Source organism: Ochlerotatus camptorhynchus, unplaced genomic scaffold (genome assembly GCF_037179485.1).
Source record: "Ochlerotatus camptorhynchus isolate MF236.1 unplaced genomic scaffold, CSIRO-AGI_Acam_v1.1 ptg000138l, whole genome shotgun sequence".
Lineage (NCBI taxonomy): Eukaryota > Metazoa > Arthropoda > Insecta > Diptera > Culicidae > Ochlerotatus > Ochlerotatus camptorhynchus.
Window position 1 is genome coordinate 513,983 of NW_027040628.1, and position 11,959 is coordinate 525,941.

The window sequence follows — 11,959 nt, forward strand, 5'->3', positions numbered from 1 at the left end:
CGGAATATACAACAAAAAACAACTACATTAGTGTCACTATGATTAAAAGTACACTGGAGTCGCTTTTTACGCGGGTGATACGTCCCGCGTAAAAAAAAACCGCGTAAAAAAAACCGCGTAAATTCCGGAATCCGCGTAAAAAAAAACCGCGTAAATTCCGAAATCCGCGTAAAAAAAAACCAAGTAAAAAAAGACCGTGTAAGAAAAAACCGCGTAAAAAGCGATATACCGCGTAAATTCTGAAATCCGCGTAAATTCTGAAATCCGCGTAAAAAAAACCAAAATCCGCGTAAAAAAAAACCGCGTAAATTCCGGAATCCGCGTAAAAAAAAACCGCGTAAATTCCGAAATCCGCGTAAAAAAAAACCGCGTAAAAAAAAACCGTGTAAAAAAAAACCGCGTAAAAAGCGACTCCAGTGTATACAAAACTTAAAATATTTAAAAACTCTTAAATATACATATCAGATACTAGGAAACACTTAATTGATACTCCCTAACTAAACCTCCACTCCTCAGCTTCCACTGAAAGCGTAACGTACTTAATGGATTGCCCCTTAAGCTACTTTAATGGTTTTGTGTGTGTGTGTTTCAAAACAATTTTAAAGTTTTTATAGTCATTTTGGCCGTGATTTTGGTCATAATTTTGACCATACGAGTGGTGTGTGAGGAGCCGATTGGATCGGGCACGCTTTTATATTAGTCCTGGACCTCGATAATTTGATTAAATTATACCTTATTACGTTATTTTTCTTTTTATTTCTACTACTATTTTATCACTTTCATTATTCATTCTCACTATTCACTTTCACTATTCACTTTGACTATTCTCTTTGATTATTTACTTTCACTATTTATTTTCACTTTCACTATTCTCTTTGATTATTCACTTTGACTATTTATTTCCACTTTCACTATTCTCTTTGACTATTCACTTAGACTATTTACTTTTACTATTTATTTTCATTTTCACTATTCACTGTCACTATTTATTTTCTCTATTCACTTTCACTATTCACTTTAGCTTTCACTATTCACTTTCACTATTAATTTTCACTATTCACTTTCACTATTCACTTTCACTATTGACTTTCACTATTCACTTTCACTATTCACTTTCACTATTCACTTTCACTATTCACTTTTGCAACACTGGTTTAAGCTGTGTCTGAAATGGCGCGTTAATCAACTTTTTCGTACATCGGGGTTTTCTTCACCAAAGTTTGGTTCCTGACATTCGTAAATCAGTTCATTTTAAAATATTCTGTCGGGGGAAATTCAAATTATTCAATGTTATCATAATTTCCCATAATTATCCCATATTCCCATATTGATCCCAAGATCAATACAAATAAGAATCAGAATCTCACCATTCAACTATGGTAGTAGGGGTGCAATTTCAAAAACCAAAATCGACCGCGTTACGAAAAGTGGTCAGGTTTTGACCATTTATAACTCTATCAATGATGGATGGATTTTAATTCTAAACAAGTCAATCGATTGAAAATTTATCTACAAATCTGCTAAAACTAACACATCATCAATTTTCAATAGGTCATTATTGAAAATTACAAAAATGTCCAACTGTTACAATCACAAACGAAGCGGCTCGAAAACTTTGGTGACTAACCTGCTATTGCAATTTTTCAGTGACCACATGGCAACACCACTACTACTGGATTGAACCATATGGCAACACTACTACTGGATTGAACTAGCATTTTCACCAAATGTACTAGAATGTTTTGGTTCTATCTCTTTCACTCTACTCAAAACTGAAATGCATAAAAAAATGACAAAATGATACGCACTCTTTGCACACTGTCAAAGAATCATTGTACACAAAATCAACTTTGTTCAAATCAAAACAAAAAAACTAACCCATCTGGTGGATGATGGCATAAGCTTCCAAGAACATTCTATTACAGTGAACCACATTATTTAAATGGATTTCTTCGCCAGTTAGTCGTCTGTCACTTCGTTTGTGGTTACAATGGTGATAAAAATTATCACCGATTGCCTGCAAAAAGTGCTATCCGTAACACAGATTTCAAATCGAATTCCATCCGGTCTCGCCAAACGGTGCTTATTTAATCACCGTGTGTGGTGGGGTCTGGTTAGTCGTCATCATCAGCAGCAGCAGCAGCAGTGCTTTCGGAACGTGGCGTTGAACATTGTTCTCCAGTACACAACGAAAGGCTGCCCGCAAGCAGCGAGCTACAGTCCACATGAGTTTTCATTCACCGAAGAAGGAGCAAGAAGCCGCACCGCTACTGATCGACTTCAGTAGGTCTTCGTGAGTCGCTGTGGGCCATCTATGCCATCATCCGTGTTGAGCACCTTAATTGCGCAGTATTACCAACAATCAATACGAAACTAACGATTTTAAATTGGCTCACCACTTTAGTAGCCTATTGGTCCCAAGCAAACGATTATCGTACCCTATTCTAGTTGAAATTCTATTACTACACTATATTTGTTTTGATTCGCTATGAAAGTTTGACAGATAACATCAGGGGTGTGTGGATTCATGCAGAACATGCAGGGGTGAGTGAAATAGCTTGGGACTGCTTGGGATCGTTGTTCTGGTACTGAGTGAGCCAAAAATAATAATGATTTTCTTCGGGACCCAGTGGTCTTAGAGTTACCTCTATGGTATTACCATAGAGGTAACTCTAAGACTAGAAGGTCCCGAAATAACGTGCTCAACTTTTTGGCTCAGCTCTGGTACTCTCTTCGGTCCCAAGCTAATCGATTCACCCCTCGAAACATAGGAAAAACGAATAACCCCTCATTTTATCTGTCAAACTTTCATAGCGAATCAAAACAAACATTGTTTTTTTTTTTTTCCTTTGGTTTGTTTTTTCCATCGATCTTGTTTTCCGTGCTGAGCACCAATGCTACCGACGTGCCAAGAAGGCAGCTCCCACACCTAGACCCTACCTATCGACCCATCAACTCATAAACCGGGGACCAACGGCTTTACTTCCCATCCGAAGGAAGGCGTGATCAGAGATGTTATGCCTCAGAACATCCCGGCGGCGCCGACTGGGATTGAACCCAGGCCTACTGGGGTGAGAGGTAATCATGCTTACCACTACACCACCGGCGCCGTTAAAACAAACATTGTGTAGTACTAGAATTTTGACTAGAATGGGGTGCGTTAATCGTTTGCTTGGGACCAATAGGTTAGTCAAGTAGTGAGCCAATTTAGAATCGTTAGTTTCGTATTGATTGTTGGTATTACCAACCGTTGGAAACTAACGATTTTAAATTGGCTCACTACTTGAATAGCCTATTGGTCCCAAGCAAATCGATTAACGTACCCTATTCTAGTCGAAATTCTACTACTACACTATGTTTGTTTTGATTAGCTATGAGGAGGTTGTGGATTTTCCTATGTTTCGAGGGGTGTATCGATTAGCTTGGGACCGAAGGTAGTACCAGAGCTGAGCCAAAAAGTTGAGCACATTTCTTCGGGACCTTCTGGTTTTAGAGTTACCTCTATGGTATTACTCAACCATCACGACAAAACGCTTCTTCTCAGGATCACCATACATGCTGTTTAAGAGAAAATTTTCATTGAACGTTCGCTCGCCTTGCTGCCAGTCACATCTCCCCTCAAAGCTCTTTCATAGTGTACCCTGCTGTAACCAAACTTCTGTGGTCAAATGCGAAGTAGTAGGGGAAATGGCTCTAATGTTGGCCTATGGATCTAAGATTGGGCCCATCGCTAAAAATTTGCTATTTATCAATTTTATCTAGATGAACACGTCATTGGACGGTACTAATGGATATTTTTGGTCACTATTGAAAACTTATTCGATTGATGAATTCTCGCGTCACTTTTCAAATAGACCAATGTTACAAATGTAAACAAACCGAGTTAAGCGATACAAATTGATGCTCTTCTATCATTGTATGTCTTACAAAAACATCCATCCAAATTCACTTTAATTTATTTAAGATAGTCATAGGTAAAAAATTGTCCAATGTACAGTTTGAAATGATGGGTACATGATTGTTACTTCGGTCAGTCGGACTGCCTAACATGATTGGTGCTCATTTTCCAAAGGCGGGGCCATTCTAAAGTTAGGTACTATACTCTGAAATCTGTGAAAGGGAATCTAGTATCATGTAGACAAAACGTCCAATGTAACACTCATTGATTATGTCATTGAGAAAAATCGTCCAATGTAACATGTCCGATGTAAAACTCGACTTATCAAAACTTCCTATGTGGTTTTTTCTATGTTGTAGCATGAAATTCAAAGTAAAATTGTGATTTTGCCGTTTCTTCTGAATTTTCAGCGTTATTATACACTCGTATTGCAAAATGTATTGTTTTTAAACAGTTAAATTAATAATCTGTCGAACTTCAACTTCGATTTTCTCAAAATTGGTCTATTTGAAAAGTGACGCTAGAATTTATGTATAAGCCCAAATTAGGAGCATTTAGGCCGATATTGCATCCATTTCCCCTGCACAAAAATTCTCGCAATGACTGAATACCACATGACCTTGTCAATTAACCAGAAACGCTTCGAATGAAGGTAAAGTTTTCTTCAGGACGCCAGTAAAATGCAAAGAAAATCGAATTTAAATTGAAAGAAATTCCTCCACAAGAAAATCCTTACAACCGAAAAATGGTCTTGCGCTTATAGGAATTTCTGGCACTGTACAACCTATGTCACACGTGATGTGATGAGATGCCTCGAAGCACTACGGATTTGATTATTAAATCTGGACATATCACAAGATATTGTTGAGCCTGCAGAACTTCTAGATCGAATCTATAGGATAATTTGGAGACTCCGAAATACTTTGTCATTACAAGTATACATCCCAAAGGATAGTATTGGACCTTCACGATGCTGGACATCGTTCAACAATACCTGTTTGAGTCTAGAGAACTTCAAGATCTAATTATCAGGCACTTTGAAAAACCTAAGATATATTGCTTATTCGTATTATGTCTCACCTTCACGTCTGATTTGATTTTTTCCTGAATCTGCTTCTTGGAGACCTTTGTTGAAATTTAAACGTGTAAGAAGGGTCAACGAGGAAGTATTCGATGTCTTATGACTTACTTTCATACAATAATCATATGATATTAATCCATAGGATAAATTACAGCCGATTTACTTGAAATTAACGCTTGAATTCTAGACTGGTAGGCATTTACTACCGAAACCAGCTTATCTACCACGCATGCTGGTGTTGTTGCTTAAATGAAGTGGTCATAAATTTATGCACCCTTCATTTACTAAGATTGGAAGTGAGGTAGGATCGCAAAGTGGCGACGGTCTCGACAATGGAGTTGTGTGAAAAATCGACCGACTCTTCAGACGTGGGACGTAGAAAAAAGCGACTGAAGTGTTGACAGCTGATATTTTCTTTTTCTTTTGTTGCCACCTACATTCATACATGGATACGGTAGAAACCTGGGCCAATATAGCGCAATGCTATGTACCTGTGCCTTTGTATCTCACAAGTGGTTGTATCTTATAGGGTTATGATCTAATTTCCGTCACACTAAGCACAACCCGCACTTTAAGTCGGTTTTTCGAACAAAAAATTGAATGTTTCTATCAAAGATGGCTTCTAAATTTATTTTGCTTTCCATTACGTAATGTTAGTTTTGATAAAGTGTCACATATTTTTGAGATATTGTTAAAAATCTAACATTGCTTCTTGATTGTAACTTCGTCAGAAGAGTTTCAATTTCGTCCAAACACATTGAAATGTCATTGAGTGTTAGAAAATATTAAAAAAAAAAAAAATCTCACCAAAGAATAAGACCACGCCGGATTTTCGTCAAGCTAACAGAACTCACCATCTGCAAATCGCACCAAACTGTGGTGAGATTGAGTTTCATGATTTTCGCTTTACACCCGAACACAACCGAAACTTCCATAACGGCTGGCCGCAGTCGCTTCGTACCTGCCGTCGGTGAAGAGATAAAAGAGATTGATGAATTTACGTTACGGCCGACCAGCAGATGGAAATGATGTGAAAATGATAATGACGTTTTGCTACCTGTCCAATCGTATGGAATATTTTTTAGTACATACATAATCACTTTTGTGGTTATGGATTTCAAGCCTAAGTGTCGCATGTACTGGTGCAGTTTCGCGTAAATTCATCAATAGCATTATTGGTGTCTTGCAGTGAAACTTTTCCGAGCTTTCGCCACCTACATTTCGAAGTGAGAATTACTAGAAGGAGGATAGTTCCTAAATTACCCAAGTATAACAGATGATTTTTGGAGGCAAATCGGTCCATAAAGAAAAACTAATACCCCGTACAGACTATGGCTTATATAATGTAATATAGGCTGTCTTGCATTGAGCACTCATACATCTAGTTTTCACTGGAAATCCTATGTATGAGTGCTCAACTGTCAACTTCAACTTTACACGTTTATGTGAATAGTCTAGCAATATCAAAGGAGCTTGTAAAGCAATATCAAAGCATGATATTTGCTCCAATATTGAGAGCGTATGGATCTAAAATTGGCCACACTTAATCATTTCGCGTTAAACAATATTGTATTTATTTATTTATTTTTTAGTATTTACTTACGCTGCATAGTCTAATGTGAGGACTGTCGTGACCGGACCGAGGTTTCCAGCCTATCACCCATATTCTTGTTTTCGTTCGAACCTTTTTTTGTATGGAAAATACGGTTCGAACGAAAACAAGAATATGGGTGTATGTCATGGCTACACGAATCCGCAATGCAATCGGTTGCTCTCCTTGACTGCTGTGCTGCAGTTCCTGCTGCTGCTTCTCCACCAAAATTCGTCACAAGAATGTCTTCAACGAGCTTAGGTACCGCATATTTATATCTGCTAACTTATCAAAATTCTCTAACCAATGAGATTTCGTTTACACGGACCATCACGCTTCACGCTCACTCGATTCTTCTCGTTATTTATGCAACACTAACTCTATCTACTAACGGATGTTCAATAAAAAATGAGAATTTTTTCAGTCATAACTAGTAAAAAATTTTTTTTTCAACGAATTCAGTATTGTTAATTAAAAACATAATGTTAATTCTTCAAAAAAACGTCAATGAATATTGAAGAAGCCCTGGTCAGCCGTACGACGCAACTTAGTCGCGATGCTCTCACAAGAGTGCTGGACGGCACTGAAATCATTCTCATTTTTTATTGAACACCCGTTCCATTCTTCCCCTCTTCTACACTGAAACAAATCGACATGTACCGTTTATTGGATCCATCTTATAACATAGCAATGTCAGCAGATTTATTCATTCTATGTGATGATTGATAGATTCCATTGGATTATCACTTAAAAACTATGACTGCGATATGGAATGATTTCTATCGTAATTTCACATACTTAGTACTTGATAATACTTTGCTTCGAACGTGGTTAGCGAAGGTAAGAAGTATATGAATATTGTCTGATATATTTCATGGTGAAAAACTGTTGATATGTCATGGGTGGGAACAGACATCTAGAAACTAATGGACAATCATATAAGTTTGCACTATGAGAAAATTCAGTAAAATATACCTGTTTTCATGATGAATATTGCTCACTAAAATATATATCTTATAAGATAATCATGTATATTTTATTGGAGTTGCTTTTACTGATTTTTGACGTTTGTTGATATGTCGCGTGTAAATAGACATGTAGAAACTATTGGACTGTCATTTAACTTTGCAGTATAGGAAAACATGTATATCTCATTGGAATAGCTTCGTTTGATTTTTGAGGTTTAGAGATTGTAAACAGATCTATCCCAATCATTAAATAGTCATATATAAATGCCTTTTAAGAAATCCAACAGCAAGCATTTGTTTTTGCATGTTTTTCTGGGATGAATATCGCTCCCAATAAAATACATCTTACATGATTGTTCTTTATAAATTATTGAAACAATTTTCAACGATGTTAACGTACACTCATTAAAATGATTAGTTGAACTAAATACTACTAACAACAATGATACTGTATTGAATAATCTTTGTTTGTTATTGTTTCATATGATAATTGGTTCCAGAAAAGAATGTATTGAGATTGAAAAAAAAATGATTCTACTGTAATATTTACTTTACTATGATTCTAATTGTAAGCCTTCTACACGGCTAATTCAGATTCCAGCCCTAAGTAGTACTCGAACTTCATGAGCCAGTTCTATCAAATCATATAATTTAGTCGTTGATTTATTGCACACAGGTGCATTAAGAAAGATTTGAACAAACCACACCACCGAAACGGAACAGTGCTATTTGTCTTCACTCTAGCAGAACGAGCATAAAGTTGCACTACATTCCATGTCGGGAGAGCTGTTCTTACTTCATGCTATTTGAACGAGCTCAATCTTGAAGTCAGCCGTGGCCCAGTGGAATCGAGCACAGACACCGAAAGCATCACACCTCAACAGTTCTTGATCGAATCCCAAATCAGCTACAATAAAAAAAGGCACAACTGTGAAAGCTCCCACTGCCTGATGTTTATTTTTTCGAATTTATTTTTAGAAATCGATTAAATATATGTGTAAAAAGAAGAAGTAAATTTCATGGTATTTTCACATAAACTTTACTTCGATTGATTTATGACACATATATTATATTGTGGTGAAAAGTATAGCTTATGCTTATGGGTTTCAAATCCATTTCAGTTAATTATTATAATTTGATCGATTTTCATTTATCATATGACGATCATAAAAAAGTTACCAAATTATCAGCATTGTAAATGTATCAGATATTCATATAGAATTTACCTGACACATTTTCAATCATATCATTTTCAATGGATTATCTTATAGCGCAAATTTATTAGACTTCCACATAACAGGAATATGTCAAATTCGTTCAGTGTACTCTCCTTAATTGAGGAAGAGGGGCATTATATCCACCCATTCGGTCATGATTATCTTCAAACTTGCCACACTGAAATTTATTTCAAATTTATCTGTCATCATCATTAATCAAAATGACTACCTATTTCAATATGACCAGTGAAATAAGTGTCACCATAACAATTTCAACCGCTTACATGATTATTACCGTTCTATTCAAGTTTGCGATGAGCTAAAGTAACCATCCATTATATCATGGTAAATTTCTTCACTTTACTTTTCCATCCATCATGTTGTATCAATTCTTATTTACCATCAATCAGGTCATGGTAATTCTTATTTACCATCCATCAGGTCATGGTGATTCTTATTTACCATTCATGAGGTCATTGTAATTCTTATTTACCATCCATCAGGTGATGGTTATTCTGCGAAAATTCACCGTTTTTAATTATTTCACTATACTCAGTTTTACACTATATGCTGCTACCGACTGTGCCATTGTCTTGACCGGCTACACGAATCCGCAATGCTATCGGCTGCTCTCCTTGACTGCTGTGCTGCAGTTTCTGCTGCTGCTGCTGCTGTTTCTCCATCAAAATTCGTTACAAGAATGTCTTCAACGAGACTTTAAATGATCTATATTTCTTGAATTTGTGTGGTTTACATGTATAACTTATCAAGTGACACAAATGCGTTTTTTCAACGTTAGTTCAGGCCTGTTTTAAGAATGACCACCTTTTTACCCTTCTTACAAAGAAGGGTATAAATATCACTTGAAAAACCGACTATCGATCCGAGGCCCGGAGGGCCGAGTGTCATATACCATTCGACTCAGCTCGACGAGATCGGAACATGTCTGTGTGTGTGTGTGTATGTGTGTATGTGTGTATGTGTGTGTGTATGTAACGAAATGAATGCGCTCACGTTTCTCAGCAACCGCTCAACCGATTTGGACAAACTCGACGCCAAATGATAGGTCTTGGGGTCCCATTGAACGCTATTGAACGGTTTTGGAATCGGTGAACCGGTTCCGGAGATATGGCCGGAATAAGATCCGGTGAACATCCCAACGAACAATTTTAGCTGCAGCTTAGCTTATACAGGCAAAAATTAGCTGCATAAGGCAAATTTTGGCTGTATAAGCTAATCTGCAGCTAAAATTGTTTGTTGGGATGGGCCTTCACGCTGGATTTAACGGAAAACGTATCAAAACCATCATGCGACACATCAAATTACTACAGAATTCAAAAATAAGATCAATGCAAGTCGTGTTAAGTGTTCCAGACCACATTGGACACACTTGGACATGATCCGGGTACCCCGGGGAAGTTGCTTGAATATGAATTGAATTAAAACCCATTAAATCACATTAAAATACGATGATAAGGTGATTGGTAGCCTCACCAAATAGACTACACCCGGATATATTCCGGGTACCCCCAGGCAGTGGCGTAGCGTCACTGGATGACACGGGGGTGGGGGCTTGGTCACTGATAATGACAATAAAATAAATAAACTTGAATAAGTAAGAAGGGTCTGATCACACCATAGGTGGATAAATTCGGGTTTTTAGTATTTACTTACGCTGCATAGTCTAATTGTAACCCTCATCCAGGGTGACAATTAGAAACGACCCTTTTGCCGTGTTTGCCATGAGCGTGTGTCTTGTCTGTTAACATTTGTTTTTGTTTTGGTCACACGCTCGGCAACATACTCACCACTGCCTGATAAGTAAATATTTTAATTTGTTATTTTCTTTGTAGATTTTATTCGGGTTTTTATGTTGTTAGTTTAGTTAGACTAGAAAAAAAATTATCGTTTATTAATGTATCGCGTCTCAAATAAAATTAGGCCCCGTTTCTCCTCCCGCTGCAAAAGAAGGCGAATAACATAAACAGCATAAAAAGTCGAGCGCGGTTGCAGGAGGACGTTGGCGGTTTTTGTTATTGTTCGAGATGGTTAAAGAGGAGAACAGTTCGAGCCACGGTGGAGTCTACGCGGGTTTTTCGTTCGGAGACGTTTTTTTTCTTAGTCCCGAGAAAACGGACTTTACCTGGGAAAAGTTTGCCCAGCCGCGACGCGAGTGCCAGTACGCATCTTCCCAGTGCGCCGCGAGTGGAAGCCGGCTCCGTGGCTGCGAAAATTAGTGTTGTTGAGTGCAACAGAGTGTCGGATCGCCATTGTGGGAAGCTAAACACTAAGGAGCTAATCGCTTCCCCGGCTAACCACAAAGGATCCGGTAGACACTCGCCGTCCTGACTGCGGTGGCTCAGTCAATAGAGCCAGTCTCGCCACAGTGCACAGTCCGTGCTTTGTAGCAGCAGAATCGCCGCCATACCGTCGTCGAAGGGCCCCACCGAACAGCAGCAGCAACAGCGAGGAGAAGATAAGTGGATAATAGACGTCTAAAATTGATTTCCTTTTTGTCGTATGGTTGTTTCACCCAAATCCGGACGTCTTTGGGGGAAGTACCCTTGCTCGAGGCCGCCCCACCGGGGTAAAATCGGGCCAGCTATAGGCTGGCAGGTAAGCACAAGCTTACATAATGTAAGGACTGTCGTGACCGGACCGAGGTTTCCAGCCTATGTCACGACTACACGAATCCGCAATGCTATCGGCTGCTCTCTTTGACTGCTGTGCTGCAGTTCCTGCTGCTGCTTCTCCACCAAAATTCGTCACAAGAATGTCTTCAACGAGCTTTTTTTTTTTAGTTTAAATGATCTTTATTTTAGTTTAACTTGGACGATTACCATATAAATTTTTACTAAGTGATTTAATTGCTTTCTTCATCTTTAGGTATGGGCAAAATTCAAAATTTGTTTTACAGAATTAGTCCTAGACTTAGTACACGGTCGACCACCTTGGTGGGATTGGTTTGTTTTGTTTTTAGAATTTGAAGAGAAACTACTTAATACTACTATTGACAGCTTAAAACTAACCTACTCTACTATATACACTTAACCTACTATGTACAAATTGCTTATTAAAGCATGTTCAGAAAGATTGCATTTTTGAATAAATTTAGTTGTCATATCATCAATTTTGGAATCTACTTTGGGAATTTCTGCCTCTTGATGGAGGTCTGCTATTCTTGTGTCGAATGGACGATCTAGG